Source organism: Calidris pugnax, unplaced genomic scaffold, assembly GCF_001431845.1.
Source record: "Calidris pugnax isolate Ruff unplaced genomic scaffold, ASM143184v1 scaffold56, whole genome shotgun sequence".
Lineage (NCBI taxonomy): Eukaryota > Metazoa > Chordata > Aves > Charadriiformes > Scolopacidae > Calidris > Calidris pugnax.
Genome location: NW_015090839.1, coordinates 17,768,844 through 17,796,664, shown reverse-complemented (window position 1 = coordinate 17,796,664; position 27,821 = coordinate 17,768,844).

The window sequence follows — 27,821 nt, the reverse complement described above, 5'->3', positions numbered from 1 at the left end:
AAAAACAGTTAAAAAATACCTACATAATGCCATACAGAGCCTATTCAGAAATCAATGGGGCTATTTTACATATCTGTGTATATTCCCTTCAATTAAAAATCGGAGGAAGAGTTCATGATATTCTTAGCGCTTCTGGTCTAGAGCAGCTGCCACGCTCGTACTTCAGGCTGTTGTCATAACTGTAGAATTCCCTGTCCCAGTTTCTGGTTAATAAATCCTTATGTTTCTCTCTCAGTTTTCTGAAAGCTCTCTTGGGATTAAAATTGAAGTGTGTCTGTCTTAATGAGACATCCTAATGACATCATTGCACCCCTCGTCTCCAGACTTACTTTACATTTCCCCTCACTTTGAATGGCCTGAAACACCTAATATTTTCAGCACTGGCTCTAAAGGCATTTTGAGTTTCAACAAAATATTATTCATCTTCTCCAAATTTCAAGCTTTTGTGTTTAAAAAAAACCCCAAAACCTCAGAATTTCACATGCCATTTAGCAGAGTAATATATGTTCCTTCAGTTGCTGTGTCCCTTCAGTCACCTGATGACACAGGTGGGTCTGCTGATCTATGCTGCACATGGATTGCAGGACTTCCTGTCTTGACATCTTTCTTGCATATTTTATGATTTTTGCCTTCTTTTTCACAATTCTACTGTTTTGTGGCTCATTTCTGCACTTGAAATACATACAGAGGTTCCATTCTTGCCCAGCTAGGGAGATATTGCAGTTAAATTTGCAGCAGTTGTTCTATGACATTGTGTGGTGGAGTTATTTTCTTTTCTGTAAAAGAACATAACCTAGTTGAATCACAGTAACTATGACTCATTAATCTGAGACATCTGTTGATAACCCCTGAAGTCACTGTATTTCAACACTACAACAATTCATAACCCTTGCACGAAACAAACGGGGAATATAAAAGTTACTAATCCATTCATGTTCTGGCCTCCTGTGATCTCCAGACTCAACAGAAAGGTAAGTGTATTGTAAAAATGAGGTAAGCGTTAGTTGTCTAGACATCCTATATGTGGCCATTCTCTGTGGTAGTTGCTCTGGGGCAGTCATTAGAAAAATCTGTATTTATGCAGATTAAAGTTCCTTGTAAGTGACGTAGTTGGCAATGCCCTCCAAATTGAAGGCGATAGTTGTAAATGCAGCTGTGCATTTCTCCTAGCTTGTATTTCTTGCCTAGATACTTAAATGGCCTTTACTGAGATTGGACTTTCAAAATTACAAGAAATCAGGTTTTTTTCTGCCTTTTCAAATTTGCTTTCCTTTTCCTCTTTATTTCATGTCTTTATTATCTATTCATTATAATTTATTGACAGATATCTTAAAAATTCCTCATTTTTCTACTGGGTCACTGCTTGAAAATTCACTAATATTAATAATTTTAAGCCTTGATGAGACAAGTATAACCATTATCTAAAGAACAAATACCACCACACATATTTTTGCAAGCGATCAAATAGTTTATGATAGTATATGATCATTGTAGCAGAAAATGCACATGCAATAACTTTGCAGGATTTTCCTGCTGCAAATCCTCTAGCATTTTTTTTCCCCATCCGTCTTTATTACTTCTAAGAAATGGGGTGACAAAAGTTGTTCAGTGAAATCCATCACCAACAAAAAATTTGACTGACAGGGTTTTTGGAGATTTATGCTGGTTTAATAGAAATCAGATTCCTGCTCTGCATCAGAGAAATGCCTTTGGTTAGAAGGAAGATATGGTTGCCGTTGGAGGATTCTTTTCTGCCTGCTTTTAAATAGGTCCCTGCTGCCCTTTTAAAAATGCAAACATGCAATTAATGCAAGCACATACAGTGAAATATTCCTGATGTTATCTTCCAGGTGAGACCTACGATGCTGTGTTCTGTGTGGATATTAAACTTCACAAAGCTCTTTTGACTGTCTCTGGTATTTCCACTGGTGTCTTTGGCTCAAATTTCCTCTCTTACGTTGTATAATATTAGTTCCGTATCAGTCTATACCCTTCATTTTGCAAGTGGCCATATTGATCTAGGTCCTTTTTGTGTCGATATGCACATACTGTTCACAGGTTAATGCACATGACAGCTCGGTTCAGGGGGAGTCACTACTCATCTGACCCCCAGCAGGAATGGGATCGGGTTTGTACTGTGCTTTGTGGCTCTTGACACACCTTTAGCATTTATAGTAATCTCTTCCTGGCAGTGGAAGAATTTGTAGGTAAAATGGTACAGCTATATGACACGAGTAACCTTGGTTTCTGGGTGGGTTCAACAACAATCTTGACTCTGTCAGGGTATTTTATTTAAACTATATGCAACCCTTGCCGGTCTCTCCAACATCAAAGCCCAGGACCAGGCAAGAACAAGACACTCTCTACCTGCCATTTTTTGAGACTATCATTGTCTGTTATGGCTGGCAGTTTGAAATATCACATTCGAAAAAAATCAAATATTGTCATTAACTCTGCTTTTATGGATTGGCCTCATGGCCTGCGGGTAGCATTCTGTGCAGCTACTGCAAAATTTGGTTTCAGTTATTCGATTTTAAGAATGTTACCTAAAGAGTAGCTACCTCTGTTGGCTGATCAAATATGTGTTCTCATGATAGGACATCCTCCCCCATCTCTTTCCCCAGAGAACAGACACATACTTAACTGTAATCATGAGCAGCCCCACAGAATTTAATATTCATCCTACAGCTCAAGTGCTCAGGGTTCAAGTCACTGTATAAAGCTGGAACTGGAAGGCTCGACTTGAGGCCTGCTAAGAGAGACCTGTGAAGGAACAACAATTCATATAGTCCTTTTTCTTTGGACTGTCCCCCCCAGAAAAACCAACCCCCAAAAGCTTACAAACAAGGTAATGAACACATACTCCAGGTGATCTTTAGAGGTTTAAGAGCCGTATTAGCAGGAATCAGCCTCTTTTCCAGTGGAAACTGCTGCAACTGTTGCCATCACAGCAAATTTTTTGCTAGCTGGCCGGGTTGATTGTGTAATCTGCTCTACAGATCCTCTCAACGCTGCTTTAGCAATCAGCGAGCGGCAGGCGCTTACCATGAAGGGCCATGTTAAATCACTTGTCTTCCCTGATGAGCCTGGCTTCCCACCACTCTGAAGCTCAGTCTCCCCAACATCCTGCCTTCCTGCGTGGCAACCCCAAGTACTGCTGATGCGACTCTCGATGAGCCAATATTTGCTCATTTTGTTTAACGTTATTTCTGTTATCAAACTCCTAAAAACACAGCCGTAGCCAAGAGGATCTCACGCTTGGATTTATAGGGCCTGATTGTCACTCACACAAAGATGCCTCTGCAGCTCTGACAGCCTGAAAAGTGGGAATAAACGACATTAACAGACTGTTGTAAAAGGGGCACTTCGGGGTTTACAGGAGACGTGCCCATAAATGTGATCTGGTGCCATGGCTTAAAACAATACCGGAAAGCAGGAAAGGAAGCAGTGGAATATGAAAACTTGTAAGACCTAATCAGACAAAAAAAACCTTTGAAGGAAGAAGCAAGACTAGTAGGTGGCCAGTTATCGCAATAAAAGATGTCAAGAAGCAAAGCAGTAAACCTGAATAAACAGGGTTTTGAAACTGTATATTACAAAGCAATGATAGTAAAATTTACCCAGTGATTAGTCAGTTGGGATATTTGTCATGTGCTTTGTCACCAGCAAATGAGATGTTCTGTAATATCGAGTTGGATTAACAGAAATCCCATTCATCTCGAAGAAAACCTCTTGTGGGCATCACATTCCTGAAGAGCGGTGCTATCGGCCACAGAGGATTGTTATAAACTGTTGGAAAAGGCATCTGTGCAATGTATTAGCAGAGGCTTTAAATGCATCTCAGCAGGTTCTCTAAAGGAGATAATGTTTCATTTCCTCTGCAGTTCGAATCTTCACGACTAGTGCGAGTGAAAAATCCCTCATTAGAAGTTACGCGAGGCATCTTTAGAATCTTTCACCGCATCGTGCATTTCAGCAACAACTAAAGTACACAAGCACCTCTTTGCAATGCGCTGCACGTTAACAACTTTAGCCACAGGTATGAAGTTACGTGGCTGTCAGCTACCTGGGACCCCTGTCACAGAACCCACCGTCACGTAAAGATACAGAAGTAGTGTCTAAGCTCCTCATTCTTCTACAAAGATGCAGCCCTGTTTGCTGCAATCTCCACACCTGGCCTTGCTGTAGGCTACTTTAGGGTATAGTGTCCTTTGACGTGTTACAGGAACTGCAACAAGAAATAGGAAACTGGAGCTCTTTGTCCAGAAACAGTCTTGCTCTCATGGCAGCGTACAGGAAGGAGGCAGGAATGAACATGGCCAGTAGCTCAGTTTATCCCACAATACATCTGAAACGCTCTCCCCTGCATCAATATCACTGAGTGAATTACTCTTCTGAAATCAGCTTGTGCCAATTTTTTCCGCATACCTGCTTAATTCCCTTGAAACCCCTGCAGCTCCGTTCTACCTCTCTTACCACCGAGCACTTCTTTTGCAGCAGACAATCCCATTGATTTTGCTAGGAGATCTCCTGGGATCAAACCCTCCCCGGTTTAAATAAGAACGGCAGACACTGTCTCTAAACATCTGCTGGCTGCTGGAATGGCTCTCTGATTACAAGCAAGCAATGCCAATGAATGTAAAATTACTTATCAGACAAAAAAAAGGAAAATATTTGAAGAGACTTACGCTAGGGTTGGGGGAAGGATGGGAAGGCATTTTGGAGAGATCACAAAGACAACATTGTCAAAAATTGATTTGGCTTATTCAAAGCACTAACATATGTGATTGTGAGAAATTGTGAGATTTCAATTCCCCTATTCAGCTTAGAGTTTCTTTAGATTCTAATTACCACGGCTTAGAATAAAAGAAAGCAACTAACAGAGAAAAAGTGACCTTTTATGGAATCTTGGCACTTGAATCCAGTAAGGTTTGAGAGTGTTATTTTAAGAGTTTATTGTATAAAATAATACTAGTAGCACTTGATATTAGGTAACAGATGTCACCACTGAACTGCCTTTGACCTACAGGGCCACTTGTGATCTTGGAAAAATGCATGCTTTCAACTGGAGCAGCTCGGAGGGTACCCAGTGGTGCTGCAGGCTGGGGCTACCTGTTTTGTGCTGTAGCTGGTTCCTTGTGTCCCCTGAGGCTGCTCTGTGTTCCTCCAGGGGAGTGGAGGCAGCAGTGATAGTCATCTCCTGTGCAACATAAAGAGGTCTTACAGAAAGCCACATGGAAACCCAATTGGTTCAGCCAGCAGCAAGGGAAAGAATACCAAGAAAAGGAGCAAGGGAAGGCAAGAAGCTGATTCCCCGCTGTAGACCTGGCCCGATGTGGCTGATCTGCACTGAACTCATCCGCCCTGGTTCCCAAAGGGCTGTGCACCAACTGGGGCTGGTGCAAAACACAGAAAGGATGCCATCAGAAGCACAGTGTGCACGAGCTAGTCCTCTTCTTTACCACCTTCCCAGGAGGGACAGAAAAATGGGGACAGTCACAAGAATCAGCTATATGAGTTCTCCACGGGACCCTGAGATCTCTACCAGTGGTCTTGCAGATGGTTTCTCCTGCTTGTGTGTTCAAACAAGTGCCCATAAAAGGATGGGAATGAAATGAATCTTACCCACGGCATTGTCCTGGCAGCCTTTTCATCATCCCAGTGCTTGGTTTCCACACTGAAGTGGTTTTCACCTGTAACGTGCAGCCAGAGCAGATGCTCCTCCTGCGCGGTGAAGCTGCTCTGCCTGGCAGACACGGCTGTGGGGATCCATCCAGGTTGTCACACACCACAGGGCTCCCCAGCCCTCACACCACAGGTCAGAGATTTCAAAGGATATTGAAGTGCAGTTTGCTCCCTATCCTACAGGGGACTTAACTCATCAACAAGGACTTGCAAAGGCGTGCTTACCTCTGGTCAGAAGGTAATTTTATTCCATTTGTGATGAGATTTTTCCCCCCCCCATGGTGTGTTACATGGCTGGATTTCTGCCTCTGTTGCAGCATCTGCAAAGTTTGGTATCTTCTCCAATAAAGAAGGGCAGACAGTTATGGAGACTTCACCTCTAAACACCTTCAACACTTCAAACACCACCATATACCCAGATCAGCATAATGAGAACGGCCTTTCTCGTCCTATGAGGCATTTGAAATTCATATCCAGATTCTATGGCTTGAACTCATCTCGAGGTATAACGTGTAACATAATAGACTAACACATACTTCTCTGTCTTTCCTTTGATAAAACAACAACAAAATAGTTAAAGAATGCCTGATTGAATCAGGCGTGAGCTTCCCACGGGATAAAATTGAACAGCATTCTGCTAGTGCTGTGAAGGAACATGCATCAGTTACCAGTGCAAAGATTTAATCATGTGATGATGGAAAAAAGATCAGCAGCATGTATGGCACAGCGATATTAACAGAAAACCCAAAGCTTAGAAACACAAGACTTCTGGTTAAATAAAGAGGAATTCACCTTTCCCTTTCTGGATGATATTGAGATTTCTTTTTGACAAGAGAGAGTTTTGTCTTTTCTGGGTAATAGGAGTTGATGAGGTGTAAGAAGTTAAAAGGAAAATCTCACCGTTCCCATTCCTTCAAAGCCCTGCATTAACTGAGAAATCAGCCTGTTACTTCTCCTATCATCCTTTTGCAGAAGTTCATTACTTAATTTCCATTCATATCGCCTCTGTGGAGAATAACAGGCTGATGACATTTCAGTTAATCATAATCTTCCCTTTCTGTGACAACCTGCCAGCAGCCTTTTTGAAAATAAACTTGCAGAATGAAATTTTTTAAAAGAAGGATTTTTCTTACCCTCATGGAGAAGGAAAAACTGACAAGATGAATATGTGAGGATATTTCATAAACGAAAAAAAATATTCTGGATTTATTACCATTTCCCTCTTAGCATTTTATCTACTATTTCATTTCCTGGTAAATTGTTATTGACATAACCTCACATTTTTGCCTTTATCCTCTTTAGAATATCAGACTCCTATTGCCTCTATAATATGCTTACTAGCAAGAAGGTTACCTTAATTTTCCATGGACTGACTTGCTTATCAAGCAGCTATAGAAATGCAAATGAAATCATACCTTTGTGGGTATGTGTGCACAGAGAAAATCCCATGTAGGGTGAGGAAGCAGGAAACTTTAAGATTTCAAGCCATTACTGCTAGCCATCTCATATGTCATGCAGTCTAATAAATATGGCCATTTTTACCCAGCAAACGTACCAGTAAAGAAGAGAGAAATGGAAGAGTGAATCAGAAAAAACACAGGAAGGTTTGGAGGGTTTGCTTGCAGCAATGGGCTCACAGAAGGCATCACCAGCAGTTGAACTTAGGTCATGGAAGGTGTAAGACTTGGGCGGAGGCCACTGAAACCCAGGGAAATACTACAAGCTGGAGGCAAAACCACAAGCAGGCATCAGTGACAAACAAAGGAAAAAGGCAAAGGCGGTCTCATCCACAGTGACAGGTTTTGTGAAAGTTCAATCAAAGCTGCACAAGTGTCAGCACCATTTGTTCATGGCAACAAAAGACAGGATGTTGAGCTACCTGGAAACAGCCTATCTTGTAAACAGCCGCAGTGTCGTCAAGAAGAAATTCAACTTTCTATCAGCAACTGCATACTGCCAGCTTAGAGTCAGGAAGAATATCTGTGGGTAGGGACAGTGAACAGCTCTTTCTAAATAACACTGTTATTTAAACTACAATGTCTAAGGAAAAAGTGCTTGGCTCCTTCCTGAAGGCCAATCTGCACTTGATCTTTAGAGAGGTAAAACCCCCACCTTTGGAGGCAGTCTACTTTTTAAGGGAAGCTCTGCCCAATGGGATGGTAACATACTCAATGGTCATTCGAACTCATTATGTGTCTTTTGTGGATATAGTCACTGCTGAACTCCGAAAGTGCCCATGAACATATAAATGAAATGGAAACTGGCTACTGCAGCAGCAGTGGGTGGGGAGACAGATGAGTTGACTGGGAGGCAGCATCGCAGTACAGAGGCAGGAGAGACCACGTCAGTCCAGACACCACTGTGGAAGCTCTCCCTGGCTTTTTGCAGAAGTGCCTGGCAAGGCAGCACCTCCTGCCTCTGCAGGGCTGGTGGGCAGTGCCAAATAGTCTCTTGGTGAGCTTTCATGTGTGTCCGGAGTGAGATGGATGGCAGCAGTACCCTTGCACAGAGAAGCAGTGGGCCTTTGTCAGCAGAGTCAGCTGTTTATTTATGGCAAGAAGAACCAATAAAGAAGACTCTACATACTCCAATGGACCAGTTAGGCTGAGAAAAAGTGAAGGAAAAAGGGACAGTTGTTGCATGACTGGCTGAAGGACAACTATGCCAGCTTATCTCTCATGATGGTGCACTGTCACATCACAGCTAAGGATTCTGTGGACTGAGACACTGAGCTCTTTTGCAGTAACTCCAGGGCCCACAAAACTGTAGATGCACTTACTGAAATATTAGGAAATCCAACAATTTGCTCTACCCTTTCTCTAAGGGACAATTTCCACATGAAGACACAACCGTTGTGGTCTCCTTGTCCTGCAGCACACACCCTAGTATCCAAAGGTCTGACTTCAGAAAAGTTCAGTCTCCTACACTACAGCAAAAGAATATCTGATTATTGCTAAACAGCTACTATCTGTAGCTATGTCTTAACTCATGGATGGCTGTTACAGCATAGATTTTTATACACCTCATTGCGGGGGGGCAACTGCACACATCCGCGGATAATTCCTTTGGACACATTGCTTAGTACCTCTTCAGTATAATAAAAACTTTGTAATTAGGCCTTTTGGAGAGATACAGCTGACCAAACCAAAAAAGCAGGTTCTGGCAAGGGAAAGAACATACAAGAAAAAAAAGATTATGTAGATCCACAGAGAACCTCCTGTTATGTCTATTATTTCCCTCCAGTGTTTAGTCAATATAGGAGGATACTGTCAGTTAGGGGGACTATTTATTTTGTCTCAACATACATAGTATCAGTTCCAGTGAGGTCATTGTATCGTCAAATGCATAAAAAGATCAACATTTATTTGCATTAATTGCAAGGGTAGTTGGTTGGTTGTATGTATGTGTTTTGCTACTTGTTTTTTTTCTTTTTTTCCCCTTAAAAGTAATAGAAAAGTCAAAGACAGTCGCTTTACAAACACTTGGGCAATATTAGCATTGAAATGTGTTTCTTTCAGAGAACTTTTCATTCCAGCTCTTTCTGCAGTGGGTAGGAAACTCACACCCACCACATACCACCCCCAAGGTCTATCTGACTTCTTCACACAATGTACAGTATAATCACTCTGCACTTCCACTACAGAAGGTGGCCAAACCGCGTGACTGGTAACCATAGCAGCTGCAATAACCAAAAAAACCTCCGGTGCTGAATGTATGCACAAGTCTGTTGCTTTAGCATCACTTCATTCGCCATGAACAGCATCAATGGGTATGCCTCCAAATGTCCCAGTGTTTGATAAGGGAAGAGATGCTGTTCATCGCCGCATGGAAAACAGCATGTCTCACACAGAAGAATGCTTTCTGTCGCTCTCTCGACTTCTGTAATGTCTGGAGATATTTTTCTGGAGCTGTAATCTCAGACATTCGAGCTAGGATTTCTATTTCTCGTATGGGAAAGAGTGGTCCTGGAGATTTTCCATGCTGGAATTGCTGGTCTTTTTCCTGTCATGTGCTGAGTGTTGCCTGCCAGGGACCGAGAAGTAATGACAAGCAATAATATCTGATTCTTTCCCAGTAACAATGCCAAAACACAGTATCAGGATACCACTAGCTGTCTCAATGCTATTAACTCTTTCATTCAGAATCGGTGAACTTTCCACAGGCCGGGCACATGAGCAGGGAATTTCTCCCTTTCCTCTCCCTAATGGTCACTTTCCAGCTGGCTTGGGAGAATGTAAGCCCTTGGAGAAGGTTGCAGCAGGATGGGGCTCTCCTCCTAGACCATCCCACCTTATGGGATCTACCTCCTCAACACAGCCTTCCCCAAGGACCTACAGACACCTGTTGATCTGGTAGATGCAGCATCTCTGGTCCACCTGCCTCTTTCTCCATTACTGGAGTGAGGACGTTGTGGATATAGCAGCACACCAGTGCTGCAGAGCAGAGTGAAGGAGGGAACAGAGTAAAGGCAAGAGCAAAATGAAGCCAAGTAGCGTCACTGCAGGCAGTGCAGTGCAGAGCTAAGGCTGCCATTGTAGATATTTTGACAGAATATCCTCTTAGTTTTGGTAAAAAATTTACTACCGTGGGCATTTAGAAGCCTGTTAGCATTATGGTGCTGGTATGCCATCCACTATCAAAAGCATTCAGTCCCTGACAGTATGTCACACTTGGACATAATCCAAAGCCAGTGACAGTCTAAGACCTGTGAGTTATAAAGCCAATCCCTGCATGCTTATTTATATTAGAAAGCTCACATTTCAACCCAAAGCCTGAAAGCAAGATATAGCTCAACATGCAACAAATTACAGATGACTCATGAAATCTGAATTCAAGTCTTTTAGATTCCAGCACAAAAAGCTGCCACCTAAGCAGCTGCTTGGCTGAAGATTTCCTTTCTTCTACATTTCTTTAAAAAGCAGTGCCCTTAAGAATACCAGGAGCCTCAGAAAAATCAGTCCTTATTCTCAGTATATTTTGTTTAAACAGAGAAAACACAGCAAGTACAGATTACTTAGCAAGTAATCTAAAACAAAATTTAATGTTGTAAATATGGTCTTGGCAGAAATCTAGAGTGCTCAGGTAACATCTTTACAGGACACACTTGTTTTGCTTTCCTATAAAACAGTGGAGACACATAAGAACACTCGGCCAACACAGAGAACAGCTGATCCACACACCTCCAGAAATAAACACACAAGTTCCTACAGTTTTGGTTAAGGTGCTGTAGCTATTAGTTGCAATAAATGTTAAAATTTGCAGACTAGCATAGAAAAAACTTACCAGTCACAACCTCTCCATTGGTTTGCAGCCTCCTCCACCAGTGTGAACCATAATTTGTGCTCAGGAGACCAAGCCAGAAGCACTCAGGATAACATAGGAGCTATAGCTGCCTCCTTCCTTCACAAAGGCAAAGGAAGGGCAGGTACCCCACAAACCTCCTTCCTTGTTATGCAGGGCATTGCGGGCAAAAATGAACCAGGACCATCAAGCTGGAAGGGGCTGCTGGAAGAGCCCAACAGTCAGGGCTCACAGGCACCTCATTATTTAATCCACTTCCTGGAGCAATCAGCTGAGGAGTGGTTGCACCAGTTGCTCGCTCTGAAAGCTTCCTCAGAGGCTCACCTGAGCAACTCTTGTTCATGAATTACAAACCCTTTGAAGGATCTCTCTTTTAGGCAGAGCATTAAGCCATACCGTGCCAGAGCCCATCTAGTTTGTTAAAGCTTGGGGTGATAACAACCCACATTGCTATGGATGAAATATTAATTTTATTGTTACCATATATTTTTCATTACTTCTGTGGCATAATAATTGAATGGTAAATACCAGCATTTTCATATGACTACACAAACAAAAGATCACTTACCTTAACTTGTTACATGTTTCCGTGAGTTTCTTGTGTAAGTGCTTTTGTTCCCACAGAACAACAGTCTCTCGGTTGGTTTTTAATTTTGGGGAAACAATTAACTTAGCATACCATCTTTTCTAAGAAATTTAGCCAAACCCAAGTCCCTTATTAAAATTAGATTTCCAGTCAAGAGAATTATAATTATGTCTCTTCTACCCAGACATTTTCTATTAAGGCATGACTCCCTTTATTCTGCTGTCTTCCACACAGAGCAGTAATTATTAGGACAATAAAAAAAAATAAGTAGTTTTAAGTTTTGCCTTTTATTGAAAAAGTTCATTGCTATACTGATATCCCTCCAAGACCAAGCCTATCTTGTAAAATTGCAGAGATTTTAAATATTTGTCAGTAAAAGGGATGTCACTAAGCAGTTTGCATGTAGTTAGACAAAGTTGGTAACAGATGTGCTTACGTCAGCTCTGATAACATTCATAAACTCATTTAACAGAGACTTCATAATGTCTGCAAAATTATATTCAAAAGTAATTACTTCCCTTGCAGCATTCAGTCTGTTTTGCTGTTGAGTATAATCTTCACATATTAGTATATTACACATTTGGAGAGGAACCGGTGAAGTAATTGCTAGTACAGTGAGGAGTGATCATCATTCATTTTACACTACAGCCTTGCTTTAAAATCCTGACTTTTAAAAGGACTAGCCAAAAAAGGTAACCTACGTGTTAAAAAATGTGTGAGAGATTCAGATATTTTCTAACTTGGTCGGTTATGAATAATGAGTAGGATTTCTATTTGTAACCCAGTATACACAGCTATGGGAAATTATGGCACCATGCCTTCCTTTAATTTGATGTTGCTGGGAAAGGCTGTGGAAGTTGGCTTAGCATCGATTTTTTAACACTCCAAAGATTCAATAGATACAGATGTACTTTTTAGAAAAGCCACAGGAAATGCCTGGCTCTTCATGTGCTTGTTGCCATTCCACGAGGAAGCCTCGACAGTACAAAGCAGCAAAGCACTGCATCTGGTAACGAATTTCGGAGATCAGACCCTCCCCTAAGTTGCTGTGATCATTAAGCTGCTCTTTTACCTGTGTATCTCTTCTGCCCCTACGTGCTTTGTAATAAAACGTAGCAGTCTCTTAAGGATGAAGAGTAGTGGAAGCAATTCTTGCTCTTTCACTTGTAATTGGGATAAACCACTTGTGACTGTAACTCACTTGGTGATGCAGTGACTCACGCGGATCGTTCTGTTGAGTTTGACTCAACCACCAGCTCTGAGTGAGACAAGCCCCTTTCTTCAGAGGAGAGAGCAGAGTGTGGAAACAAAACTCCTGTCCCCCAGGAACAGAGCGACAACCTGCCTAAACCCTGCCGTGATGCCTGCTCGGCACAGCTCCTCACCAGCAGGCTGGGGAGATTTCGGTGACCTTGGTGGGATTACAGAGGTCACCCGTTCCTTTAAATAGAGCCCCACCTGGGACCAGGGAGTGAGAGGAACCTTTAAAATGGCTGTAAAAGCATCATAGCCTTTACAAAGCATTTCATAAGATTTCAGAGGGTGCTTTTAGGTGTTTTTTTTTTAAATTTATGAACCATCATGAAAAAAAATAAATCAGAAATCAGTGGTTTAGCTCTGTCTCCAGTTCCCACATATGAAGGTTAGAAAGTTGAATTCTGCTCAGCCTTCCTTTCGCTTGAAGGATCAGCCTTCAATTACATACCACTAAAAAGTTAATCATTACTCTGTTTCTCTTTGTTCTTGATTATTAGATATTGATTACATTGCTTTTATAGTCTGTCCTCTTCAGTTCTCGGAGTTGGATTTTCTTCCTTCTGTGGGTGTGTTCCCCTGCCCCCACCCCTTCTTGCACTGCCGGAGGATCTGCTCATCGTTAATACTATTTTTATCGCATTTCTCCTCGCTCCCATTTTCAAAATAATTTTTGCTACACAGAAACTATCTTCCGAGCTGACCAGACTACGCTGTGGTCCTTGCTCCCAGACTGTTGTTCCCATTACCCTAATCCCGTTCCCATCGCCTAGAGCCATGAGGAGGGTAGAGCTGTGGTGGTCAAGCAGAGGTTCCTGGAGGCTCTCTTCATGTCTCAGCTGTATGGGATGGCTTCGGGGCCCTGAGGGCAGTACACACAGCCACCTTCCTTGGGTCTGGTCCAGGAAGGAGCAGAACACAGGATCCCCAGTCCCTGTTGCTGCATGCCAGCAGGAAAGCAGGCTGAGCAGGAAGCTGAAGGAGCCCTCCTGAGCCAGGGAGAGGGCTGAGCTACCACCTCTCCACCATCGGGATGTTTAATCCCAGGCCCAGCTGGCCTTGCTGTGGGTGGGCTGTAAAGCACGGAAAATTTCAGGCGTCTTCTCCCTAATCTCCCTTCTCACGTAGAGAAAGACAGGATGGAGCCCACGGAAAGAATCAACTCTGTTTTCTCTGTACAAGGACATAACACCCTGCCCTGGGTTTCTCAGCAGTCAAATATTTGCCTGGTGGGCTGTCTCCAGAGCTGTTTCCAGCAGCAGGGCTAGACAGCTTCCTGCAGCCGCAGAGCTCCGCTCCTCCCCTCGCCCATCCCTCCTCTCACACAACATGCCAGAGAGTATTTAAACATTCACATACAACCTCATGTTTGAGATTTCATCCAAAATACACCCTTCTACCACCCACTCAGAACAAACTCATTTTATTTGTCTAGCAAGAACAAAGGGCCGAGCGAGTTAACCCTGCCAAGCTTACAGCCGGGAACCCAGACTTTCACATCCCGTTTGTGACACCCAATCCCACCCATTCAGCTAATCCTTACACAACTGTGATAAATCATCCCGTGTCAGAGGCATCACAGGAGCCAGTACTTTGCTTTTACCAACTTTAAAAAGAAAAAGGAAAGAAGGAAAAACATCCAGTGAAGAGAGGCAGAGACCCCCTTCCTTCTTTGCCTTCTGGAAAGGTGTATTCCAGCAGGTGCAGGAGAGGTATAAAGTGGGATTAATAAACACACGCCCTCTCCATATTACGAATTACATAGCCAAAGTATTGCAATCTAAGGAATAAAAAATAATAAAGGGATGTCTTTTGTGCTGTCAACTCAGGGGAAAAAAAAAAAAAATCCTTGCAGAGAAGTGTGAAAGAAAATGCCAGGCAAGCTAGGGTTTGAGTTGTGCACGCAATTGCGTGTGCACTGTAATGCCATTGAAATGATTTCCCTGCACTTTGGCAAACCGATATATCCCTGAGATTTAAAGCAGGGTGTCAGAAGCTCTGGGGTGGAGGAGGAACTGCAGCGAGCCGTGCCGGGGGCTGGCAGACCTGCTGTCACCACGCTGCCGGCGGCTCCGCGGCTACCAGCCCTCACTCGGCTCACTAAATCTCCGCCTAGAGAGATGGACTAAAGATACTGCCAGTTCATCTATCTGTTTAGACAATGTGCCTACAGGCATCCCCCAACTCTATTAATAATCTCCTGAACTTTTTAATCATCTGTAACACTCACACACACCGGTTTATGTAGCTCGCTGCTGAAAAGCAGGGCGCTCTAGGGTAACAGCTTCCAAATGAAAAGAGAAAAACGTGTACTTCCAGACTGGATGATCTATTGAAGGTCACAAAGAAATGGAAGAGTGGAGAGAGAGAAGTAAAATGTGAATCTGGACCAGAATGAGCGGTGCCTCCATCTTGAACCAGCTCGCAGCCCCATGGCTCCGCAGACAGGCAGGCTTTTCCTTCCAAGGCTGCTACACAGAGAGCGTGCACCCTTCCCACGCAGAGATGACTAAGACCCTGACTGTTCAATTTGCCAAGCCCCTCAAATAATCCTAAGTAAATACACTGCTTTCCAGAACCCCCTCAAGGTCAAAAATTGCACAAAGTCTCCCTCGTTGGCCTACTGCTAGCTCTTTTCCTTCCAGGAGAAACCTCGTATCTGGCTCCAGTGATTTTTTAACCAGTTGATCCTAAAACTTCAAAGAGTTTTTGATATTTACACGTCCTTGGGACCAGTTCCCTGACTAGTACTTTTTAGTTATGATTTTTCCATGTGTACAGTATTTTAATGTTAATAATGCACAGAAATTGTTTACAGAAGTAAAGATGGGTGATAAGAAGAGAATTTGCAAACGTGCTGCAATTGACAGTCTTTTCCGGCCTTTTTCTTTTGTTTGGATGAGTGGGTGGGTGATGAATATTAAGCAAAAGGAAAATCACTTGCAGGTTTATGTCAGCAGCTCAAGTCCATGCTGTTACAGCTACTCTGCTACCAGCACTTGCTGTGTTTGCCTCTGCTGTGCCTGCGCTTCCAACTGCGCTTGAGGTATACCCTTGCTTTAATCACTTGGCTCTTTGCAGCAAATTGGTTTCAAATCCACCTTTTTCAATTGTACACCCAGAAAAGTGGGACTAGTTCTCACTCCTGCACTGCTGATTGCTTCCAGCTCCCTGTCCATCTGCTTGGCTTCTGGTCCGAGTAGGTTAGAGCACAGCCTGCGCTTGTGGGTCCCTTCTTTGTCCCCAGGTGCACCACAGCTATAAGATTCTGCTGTAACAACGATCCCCTTTTTCTCACCAGACAGGTTGGCAAGCATGTGGGGTCGTAGGGGACCCCAGGTTCAAAGCTGGGAAGCACATTCTCGTGAAGAGAGCTTTCCAGCATCACATTCCCACCGTGGGATGGATGCTAATACATGAGGCTGAATTTAAATCTGACCTAAACTTCCCTGGTGTTTAGGGATGCTTGTAGGTGGGATTTTGGCGTGGTCCATTAGGGAGACAGGATGCACTTTCTTACGAAGAGGAAAACATCCGGAGAGCCTCATCAGCAGGAGCACAAGGTTGTCTTAAAATTTCTGGTAAATTCATTTTGATACTGGAAGAAATACACAAGCTCATCTCTCCTGAAGGAAAGTATCTGTTAGAATTGCACATTTAGTTCTCATGCTCTCTCCCATGGGAGGAAATGCGGTGTTTCTTTTTTCCCCTCATCCAGAGGATATCTTCATTATGTTCTACTAAGAGCTCAGCATTACACGAGGACATTGCTAATGAATGCCTCTAGGCTTCAAAGGGCAGAGTCTCAAGAGCTCTATGATTAAATATAATAATTTGCAGTTCTGCAGTACCTTCCATCAGAAGATCTTGTCTGTTTGTACAGATTCCTGTGAATTAAGCTCTGTCACTCACATGTGAGCTATTTCTGATAAATACTGAATACCCTGGTAGCAAGGACACATTCCCAAGAGGTCAGAGACAGTTCTAAGCTCTTCTGACTGGGGTGAGAATTGAACCCAGGTGCCCAGTATTCTGGGCAGGTCCTCCCCACAGCAATGTGTGCTGATGGGGAAAAAGAGATATCACACCTCACCTTTTGGCAGTTTGGAAAAGGGTGTTCTCTCCTCAGCCCTTTCAGAGAAGAGGCTGTAGATAGTCCATCCCAAAAAGCTGAATAAGCCTCCTCATAGACTACCAAGGAGCTGGATTTAAGGCTCACCTATTCTCAATGCTTTGTGGCTGGTTCATCATAGGCTGAACAAAGGAAGCTCCATGCTATGGTTTGTTCAGGTCCCATTAAAAAGGAGATTTAACTCTGTCCTTTGCACAGTATGTAGGACCCCGATGACTGACGCAGGGCTCTAGATTTTATGCAGTCCATTTGATCTTATCCTCCAGGATTAAATGCTTCAAGAAAAGTTACAGAATACCCTGACAAGGTCTGTTTCTTCTCTTTCTTTTGGATCTTCTGTTCCAGTCAATGCTTTTCCAAAATATTGGAGAAGCAATAATATGCTTCACCAAACTATTTCCAGACAAAAATGAACACACTTTTATTCTATTTAATGGGACCAGTAAAAGTTGATAGGATAAACCCTCCACCACATCATCTCTTGGTTATTCTAGCTGCCTTTGTTTCAGGAGTCAAAACATAGAATAGGTTTAGAACTCACATCCTCAAAGTAACAGTATGAAATGACGCTATACCATTAGACCAAAAGTTTCACTGCCAAGTGTCTTAATTAAAGATTTAAAGCCTCTTATATCAAGTAGACTTCTCATGCAAGTTTTTGTTAGCAAGATGTTTTTAGTAGCAATGAGGTCATTTGTCAAATGGATGCACGTTCGTGTTGCCAAGTTCACGTCCCTGTTTGTTCAGAGTGTTAACTGTTCTAGTATTTGCTGTTTTGAACAGGAAATCCCACTGATCTGCAGGTTGTGGAAAAGTCCAGAGAAGCAGAATTACAGTAATTAGTGGGTTAGCTTTAATTAACATTGAGTTGTTAGGTAATTCAATGAATCAATAAAATATACATCAGTCTTGAAGGCTTTTTCTGCGTTTTTTTCTAGCATCATTTGATATATGCCAGAGGAAAGATAACAAAATTTCTTTCAGCAAGATGGGAAGACAAACACATGGTCGAGGCAGGGCAGCTGATGAAATCCTGCTGGAGGGGGAGGTCTGAAACACGTCCGCATCCAGGCAGCTGGAGGAGGGAAATGCATTCACCCAGCCAATGAGAAAGACTATCCAAAGGTCAGGGGGTAGCTAAGCAACAGAAAGGAAAAATCCTCCATCACTTCCAGCTGGAAATAAAGCAAAAAAAATAGTATTTCTGGGATTTAATAGCCATGTTGTCCAGTGGGTAGGCAGCATAGCTATGGGAGCAGGCAGTGTCTAGTTTTCCTCTTTTTGCAGAGTTGCTATGTGGCATTAGACAAATGAACTAATTTTTGCCTCGGTTTCCCCACCTAAAAATATATATAGTGTGGCCTAACATATATAATACACCCTACCACCATAGGAGGGCTGGGAAACCTACGTTTCTACACTGCACAAGACCCTCGGGTAAAAGAAGCTGCCGAAGTTGAGACTAATATAATTATTTTCTGTTTATTTCTAATAGGTAGACACACAGTAGGAACCATTTTGACATGTGTTAGTGTAGGTGGAAATGACTCACTTGGCTGCACTGGAAGCTAGCTGCTGTAGAAGGGCTGCTGCTGCAGCCCTAAGTAAATCCCATAAAACAGATCTTGGAAAATAAAGTGAATCTTGCCTCTCTGTTACTAATTACCTTAATACATTTAACATGTGTACATATGAGCACATGTCTAAATTTATACGCGTGTGAATACACATAGACTTCTTATAGTGTATTCATTCTTTAAGTTACTTACATAACGTACAAAGAGGTTTTTTTCCCCACTGTACTTATCAATATCATAAGATGACCTAGAAAATACCATATGGAAATTTCCTGAACATTGTCTACATGCTCTTTAAGAGATCTGTTGCATCCAAAAGGGGTTTTAGCAATATATGTATTGTAACAGTGTGCATGAAAATGCAAGTGACAAAACTAAGACTCAGAATAAGACCAGAAAAGCTAAGGAGTTAAGATCAGAGTTTAATTCCCAATTCCATCAGGGATTCTCTGGCTTCCTGAGGGAGACAGGAGAGCTACAAATCACTGCTGGGCAGGGTCCCAGCTGGGATGAGCTCCTGTGAATGGCTGTACCCAACGAAAAGCTCCTGCTGGCAGCTTCTCCACTTCCTTCCCTCCACACAGTGTTCGTGCATACGCTGTGCAAAGTAGCTACCAAGTACTTACCAGTTGAATTTGTATCTTTAGATCTGTGTCTTTCTCTTTAGGGTGGGGTAGAGGCTGCAAAGTGTCTTTCTGGGCAGGCGAAGAAGGATAAGTATGAAGCCGTAGATACCATTTCTTCCATTGCATCACGATTTCAAAAAAGTGGATGTAAGCTACTCACAACGTTTCCTTCTGGCCTTAGCAGCTCTCAGCCATCACAGCACCATAGGAGAGAGACAACATATAGCAGTACATGCTAAAGAGGAGGCTCTTTTATGGGCTACCTCTGCTGGGCTCCATTGAGTTTCCCTGCCCTGGGGCAAGGTGCCATCTGCCCGTGTGTCCCTGCCTGGGAAGGGGACATGGGCATCCTGCAGCCAAGGTACAAGCCATGCCTCTGCCCACCTCAGGGGACAAACAGAAAAGGACACATTTCTGCTCACGTCCCAGGCACACGTCTTCTCTTGCCTGCTCCCACACGCCAGTACACAGATATTAAAGCAACTGCTAAGAGGCAGCTAGTCAGAGATCTGCTGATTTATGTCACTCCTAACATTGGCAGAAGCAAACTTGGAGGTGGAGGCAAGAACATTTCAGTGGCAGCATTTCAATGCCAGATTTAAAAATCGGGGCCTAACGTTTCTGTAAATTAAAATGACCTAATCAGTCAATGGGCTAGGAGAGTTTTCCAGCTAGGAAATCACTACTGAGGCCAGAGTTAGGCGGCTGGTCACGTTCCCAAATCCCCCCTTGCAGAATGTCAGTGTGGTAAAATACTGAGGAGTGCCTGCAGATAAAGTTGCTAAGCCCCACTTCAAGCCTCCTCCTGCCACAGATCCCAGGGGAGTTTACTAAACAGGACTTCTGCCGTTGTCCTTGCCAGGAAGGAAAATTAATACTGTTAACTACAAGTCTGCAGTTACTTTATCTGTTTCACACTCACCCACTTCCATAGTCCTCTGTGCCTCCCATCAGTTTCACCTGCCTTGGGAAGGATCTCAGAGACTCTCCCGAGCTACAGAACTGGGATTATGTTCATATTTCGAATTTACCATGAATATTTTTGCAGTTTCAGGCCCCATAGTCTCTAGAGGTCACTTATTCAACACGCCTAGAAACACAGGGCATGGGGTAGCATTTTCAGAGGCACTTAATTTCTAAACTAAGTCAATGAAAAAGCACCCATTTCTTATAACTCACTCTTTAACTTTTTCTTACAACTCATTTCTTACAAAAAATGTTGCTGTGAGTTTTCGAATCCCAAATATCCTGGGAGGAAAGGAATGGATGCAAAAAATGGGCGTCTGATACCCACTGGAAGGGCAAAGATGCAAAGAGTCCGAGTGCTCCACGAACTGAAGAACCACTCCACAGAAAGCCCATGACTGACTGCTCTGCATAACTACATTCCCAAATATTTTCTATAGCCAATAGGTCACTCCCGTTTTGGCACAGGGAGTAATCTGACCCACCTGCATTGTGAGTGGGGGGCAGCTGGGCATGTGAGTGTGTGACTTGCTAAAATAAGACATAAGCCCTTGAAAACAGCTTAATATAATCTTTCAGAGGGTCGGTCAAGCCTTCTATGGGAGGCTCTTATTTTTCCCTTGCATCTGGCTGGGACTGTGCTATTACTAATGATAAAAAAGGATCCTTTCCTTCATTGATTTGTCCTGTAGTAAGCATCCAGATAGATGAGATTTCAGGCAGCGGCACTGTTTCCCCAGCCTACATTTGCTTTTTCTTCTACAGAAAGATACACAAGAAGGAGCAGGGAAGAGAAAGTGCTTTTCACTCCAATGATCTCGGAGAGAGAGTAACAATTTAGAAACAAAACTATCCGCAGCTGGAAAGCAGAGGTTTGTCCTGAGAAAAGGCAATGTGAAGAGAAATTGCTAAACTTCTGCTGAAAATAATGGAAAACACCTGCAATGTAGCTCCCTAAGGAGGCTAATTAAGTGAGAAAGATTGGTGCTTATTGGAACTTACAGACTCTCAGCAAAATTTAAAGTATTATCTCTCACATGACTTATTTGCTTGCTATTTTAGGGAAACATATTTTTCCTTTGTTATACTGATTAGATGACAAGTTTGATTGACTTTCTATATTACTTTGAGTGAATCATGTATTTCTATAGTCTCCAAAATAAGTATGTGCTAAATTATTTACACCTTCTGCACATCAGTGGCCAAAAAGCCCATTCCTGTGTTCAGCTGTGTGTCCAGCCTGTCACAGGAGCAGGACTGTGTGCTCACAGGTGGTCTCTTTTCTTGTACAAATAAGAAATGTGCAATCATTATAACTTTTTTTTTTTTTTTTTAAATTAGGGCCCATAATTTAATTTTCCCCTCATCTAAAATGGTGGTATTTACCTATCTCACAGGCTGTTGAAATAATTTTGAGGATATGCAGGGTGCTTTGCAAATACAGAAAATGACAGTTCTGACCCCGTGGGTGTAATACAGAATGAATTAAAATGCATAATGGAGAAGAGAAAAATGTGCAAGCAAGCAGAGTAATCAGATTGCTAATACATACCTAACTGGCCTGTTTTGTAGTGTTTGCAACGTTTGTTTGGCAAGATGCTAGTTCACTATACTACTGTATTAGCTGATGCTTTCCTTGCCCCTGTAATCCATGGCAATGCACTTAGAACATATGGTACCTGATGGATGGGATGAGGGACTGGCTGGTGTCACAGTTAAAGGCAGATGAACATCAAGCTGCACAAATAGGTACCGTCCCAATCTGTGACAGAGATTTTGTATGTGACATTAGTTAAGTCACTCAAATTTTTCAGAGATGGTCAGTAGTGACGTGTTCATTATTGTTCCAGGTGCCTGACTGATGCTTTGAAAGTGCAGGAGGTACTGAAGAACTAAAGGCAACACAAGCTGGAGCCTCGTGCTGTGAGTCATGAAGTCCCACTCTAGAGATGGACACTTGAAATCTGTGCCTTCTCTTCAGCTTCTGCTCTCCATCCCTCCGCTCTGCATTCACAAAATGTGGCTCCGCACTCATGAAACACAGGTAGTGCCCTGCCACCTCAGAGGGAAGAGGGAGGATGGATGAGTTGGTATTTGTGAGGCACACAGTTACTATAGCGATAGGCAGCACAGAAAAACTCGTGAGGAAAGTAATTGCCTTCAATGCAGATAGCGTGCAGTCAATAAGGCATGGAGACACACTCAAGAACAACGCAGGGAAAGAATACTGAGCAGCTGCTCATTAAGTGAGCACCATCCATCTTGTGTGCTGGGCGAGGCAAGGGTCCTGTGGAGTGCGATGTGATCGTTAAAATTAACAGGGATCTTTTAACACAGGCATACAGGCAATCTTAACCCTGGGGTTTCCAACTCACGAAGACCTGACTTTGAAATCTTTTCAGTGAGGACAGAGAGGGTGCAATATATAGTTATCTAGATTATAAAAGCAGAAATTCCATCTTGTAACATCAAGCTGGTACACATCAGCTCAGACACTTAGGTCCCCTACACAGTTACTTGGACCACAGAAATAACCGACTGCAATAACAATCCCTCACCCTTGTGATGGGGAACAATGGGAAGGTACAGAAATCTTGGCTTTTGTAGGGGAAGGTAATAGTTTACAGGAAAAGATTCTTCACCCAGTTCTTTTCTCCTCTGCCACTTCTTTCCAAACTGTCCATGCTCTCCCTCTTCTCCATCTTCATCTCCTTGCCCAGATTTCCCTCTGACTTTAAGTGTGCTTCTGTTGTCAGCTTCACCCCCATGTTCTGGCTAACACCCAGTTTCCCATCTAGGGCACCTTGGACAATTTTTTTAGTCATCTCAGCTGGTTTCTTAGTTGCCTCTCCCAAACAATGTGAACTCTGCCTCTGAATCTTGGCTTGTTGTAAGCTCTGTCTTCCTAGCTCCTAATACATGCTATCTTTGCCAAGTCAGCTTCAGATTCCTCTTCCCCATCTCCTCCTCTGATTCAGTTTTCATGACCACCCATTAGTTTCTATTTTCAGAAAATGGAGATTCTCCTAAGAAGCCAATTGTAGCAATTCTGGCTAACGAAAGTACTCAGTATTGCGAGATGAATTAAAAGTCACATGTACTGGCAGCACGGCAAACTTTGACAAACATATTTTTACATGCTAAAAATACAACAAATAAGTCCTGAGATCAACTCCTGTCACAGGGTGTTGTTGCAAGTTCTGCATTACGGCGGTTTTCTGTGATTTTTGGTAGGATGCTTTGCATACTCTGAGTGTGAGGAAAATGACTGCAGGCACTCAAGTAACTAGCTCTGTGTGGCTTCCCTTAAACACTTACAGTTTCAAGGAAGAAAAGAAGATCACTTTGCTAAAAACAGCAAACAACATAGCTACAATTGTTTTTATGTTTCCTGACAGAGAGTGTTTGCTAACACTCCCTGACTTGGCTCCTAAGAGCAGTCTGGTAGCGAGGTGAAAGGAGAAAAAGTGTCCTTGTGACCCAAGCCTTCCTTCCACCTCCAAGATAAAGACCTAAGAAGGTGAAGGTGGCCAGACAGGGTGCCAGGAAAGGTCAATCTCTCACGGCCAGTAAGGGATGCTCAGAGAAGGGCAAGCACAGGGTTGTTCTGTCCCCAGGATACTCTCTAGCGAACTGCAGTTTAAGAACTTCTTCAGGCTTTGGTCTACCTGCATCCATTGAACTTGACAGACCTTTCTACCACAAATACAGCCAAGAAGTTTTTTGGGGGTTTTTTGGGGGGTTTGAGGGTTGTTTTTTTGTGTTTGCTTTTGTAGATTTTTTTTTTTTTTAAATATGCATATTCTTCTAGCATCCATGGCAAACCAGAACTCAGAGACACAAGCTAATGTGCTATGGGAGAAAGCACTGCCCTCTGCACTTTTTGAATGTGCAGACTGGCTGGGCTTGATGCATCAGTGTGCATGTTAAGTGAGTACTAAACTGTAAACACTCGAGGGGATCAGGGAAAGAGGGATGCAGGGACCATGATCTCACACAGCTCTCCTGTATTGTCACTGATGTTCTGTTACCAACAGGTCTATCTAGCCTAACGTCTATCGGCATTTTGCTGGGAATTACCAACAGAGCAACAAAGATGCTTTTGAGCACAGAAGCAACCTTCTGCAAATGTTTCCAGATTCATTTACATCCAGCACATCCAGCCTGACGCCCTAGTCAGGGTGTTAGAGGAGCAACCTCCAGAGTTTCATGTAACCATTCCAGCTGCCAAATTCATTTCTGCAGTTTACAGCTAACGATCGATCATACACTACTCCGTTGTTAACTTCTTTTGTTTAGATCATTTGGATAATTAAAGTACCACGAATTCCATGGTGTCAGCGGGTCTCAGACAGACCTCCTGCTGGCTTTGCAATCTCTTTCCAAGATCAGAAAATAGAACAATGAATAATACTAGAAGAAGGAGTACAAGTAACTCATATTTTATGTTTCATGTTTCCTAATGACAAGGTCATATAGTCAGCAGTGTGATCAATGCAAATACAATATGCCTTTGGAAAAAGGCCAACGTCTGCCTGTGGAAAGGGCAATCAAGGGAACAGTTTCGTAACAATGCACTTTGTGGTTAGGGAGCAGAGATCCCAAAGCTCTTTACCAAAAGGAGCAAAAGACTAGTGACTTAAGTTGACAAGTTAAAAAAACAAGTCATTGGCAAGTCCCTGGATATGTATATACGAGCATGATGTCCTATCCTTTCAACGCTCATCTCTCTCATCCATACTACATGTGTGGCAGCATCATTTTGCTATGGCTCAGAAAGCCTATCCTCAGCAAATATCTAGAGCTAACAACTGTTCTGCATTTAGTTGACATGCACATGGCAGTGGTGAGCCCGGCCAATCACCGCTATCTCTGCTAAGACGCAGGCAAAAAAAAAAAAAATAAAATCCACAGATGTTAAATTGTGACAGCTTGCCTAACCATTTGAAGTAATTAATTCTGCAGACTATTTTTAACTGTCTACAAAAAACTACATCATTCCTTCCTATTGCTTGTTCTTTGCTTATTGTGTATATTACATCTTTCAAAATCACAGACAACACCCAAATGCTGCAGCAGCCCACAACACCCTCAGCAAGCAACCTCCCTACTTTTCTTAGTTCCCTCCATGGCTTTTCATGATTATGGGAATGAGTAAGATACTTCGCTTTGTCATCAGGACTCTGCCCATATGAAGGAGATTTTGAGAGCAGATAAGATTCACTATTTCAAAATGTAGATAATGTGAGAATAGTTGATGACAAAGGTAAAGCTAGGGAAGGACAAAGCAAGCTGTAGTGAAAAGTAACAAGCTAGAGAAAGATGGACTGCAAGGTCCAGCAGAGCTCTGGGAAGCCTCTGGAAGCAAATTAGGTGTTTCTGATCATTTATAAGACTGAGCAAAGGGACAATGATGGAACAGGTTGGGGTATTTTTGACTCCTGCGTTTGCATTAGTGAGAATACAACAGCTCAGTACTTGGCTCCTTTTTATTGTCCTTATGGCACACAGGACCCACCGAGAACACGAGGAAGCAGAACTGCTTGTGAACTCTGCCCATGTAGGCAATATCTGTAATCACATCTGCACACTCCTGGCTCTACCACTGTCCACGGGCCACTGGAGTGCAATTATGCACTTGCAGACTACAGCAATCAATATGCTCACTCCCTAAGCCTAGGCCCAAAAGTCCAGCATTTTTGCAGCCTTGTTGGCCCCAGGGCCCACCGGCTGCATGCGTGTGACACATGGGCTCCTGGGGGCTCCAAGGTGAGCTGATCCCAGCTCCCAGCCTCAGCCACAGCAATTATTGCTGCCCTCGCTACAGCCAACCAGCCACAAGCAGCTGGGGCAACGTCTCTCACCAGATCTCCAACCATCCAGGGCTTATGGGGAGGCTTTATCTTCTCCTGTTTGCTTAGTCACCTGCAAAATCATGGCCATTGAGATTACTGGATCATTTTCACATCACTGTGGCTCAGCTGTGGGAAGGTTGCTCGCCAGTTGTTCATCTCAGGACTTCAGTGCTAAAGGTTGTCACCAGAAAAGAATTATGTGCTGTTTGAAGTGCCTAGCTAGTGATCCCACGTGGCATATGCTCTACTCTTTGTAGTTACTGGGTGATGAAATAGTTATGGGCATCTACAAGCAACGGGTAAAGCTGCTGTAGACCTTGGAAAGGAAGTTGAGGATCAGAGAGAAAAGAACCACTGTTGTTTTGTTTTGCATTGTCATTTTAAAGTGACCTCTGGAATGGTTTTAGTTAGGTTGAATGTAAAATCTGCATTCTTTGCCCTCAGACTTGTGAGGATAGACTAGGTAACACGAATTCTAAAGGCTCATATGCAGAAATTAAATGCAGATATTTCCCCTCCTTTTTCAATCTCTCATTTTTTTGTCTTCTTGTTTTAGAATGTTTGGATTTGCTACTGCTGAAACTTACATTCACTGGACTTTTCCCCTAAATGCCAGAAGGCTAAACTAACCACCCAGTGAGCTGGAAATGGATGCAAAGGCCATAACCTGTGCCAGAAAGGTAAATCAGTGTGACAGTAATAGTTTGTGGTCAAGATGCAGTGTTCAATTTGAATAGGAAAAGAGGGGATGCAAAAAGGCTCTTCTTTTGATTAAGTGCTGGGTGAAAAATCTTGGAACTGATGAAGAGTTTATTTTAAATACGAAAACTTGAGGTCTGAGTTCAATTTCTGTTTGATTCTCTCCACTGTTTTTTCTGGAAAGTTAATTTCCAGTCTTTAGCTCCAACATTACTGGTTGCCTTTTCCTGCATTATATGTTCTTTCATATGATTTCTTTTTCATATGGCTGTCTTCCTTCAGCTGTCTGCAAATTTCAAAGCTGCTAACCCTGGTTCTCACATCCTCATGCACAGTGCAAGGCTCATATGCATCTCATAAAGTGATATTGCAAGCTTGCATCATTCACTTTGGTCAATTACAGAAAGGAGACAGGAGGAGAGGATGATTGCTCTAAAGTATATTTACATGTGCTTGTAAAGGTCTAAGGCAAATGTGGGAATGCCCTTGGCCAGCCAACCATCAAGAGACAGAAATGCACCAAGAGACAGCTGTGTATATGGAAACACAGTATAGCTATTGAACATAAAGGCTTAAATAGCCAGTGCTGATTCTTCCTGGCCAACAGAAAAACAAAGAGCTCGACAAAAACCACCCTTGCTCCAATAACTATATCCAGTCCTTTATTAGCAATGGGGGCCTATCAGGAAAGTCAAATAGGAGAAGCTTTGAGACACATGTAACTCTGCAGAACTTAAAAAAACCTCAAACAATACCTATTTTCTTTGTGTAGCATGAAGGTCACCTTCCAAAGCCAGAGGGGTTTCATGATGTTAGTATGCACTCTCACTGTGAATGACTAACGTATGGAGCATCAAGTTCACCAGTCTCTAAGCAGATTGCCATGCAAAGACTAATCCAGTGGGAGCTCCATCCATCCATCCATCCATCCATCCATCCATCCATCCATCCATCCATCCATCCTTTATGTGGAGAAAGGCCATTTCAACACTTGCAAATTCCAAGTACATCCCAATTTTACTTGCAGTAAACAAGACAGAAGCCTTATACACACCTGGGATGTAAAACCTGGCTTGTAGTAACTAATCCATACATACGTAAGGAGGTTGCAAAGCGAGGAGCACTCAGATTAGCACCGTA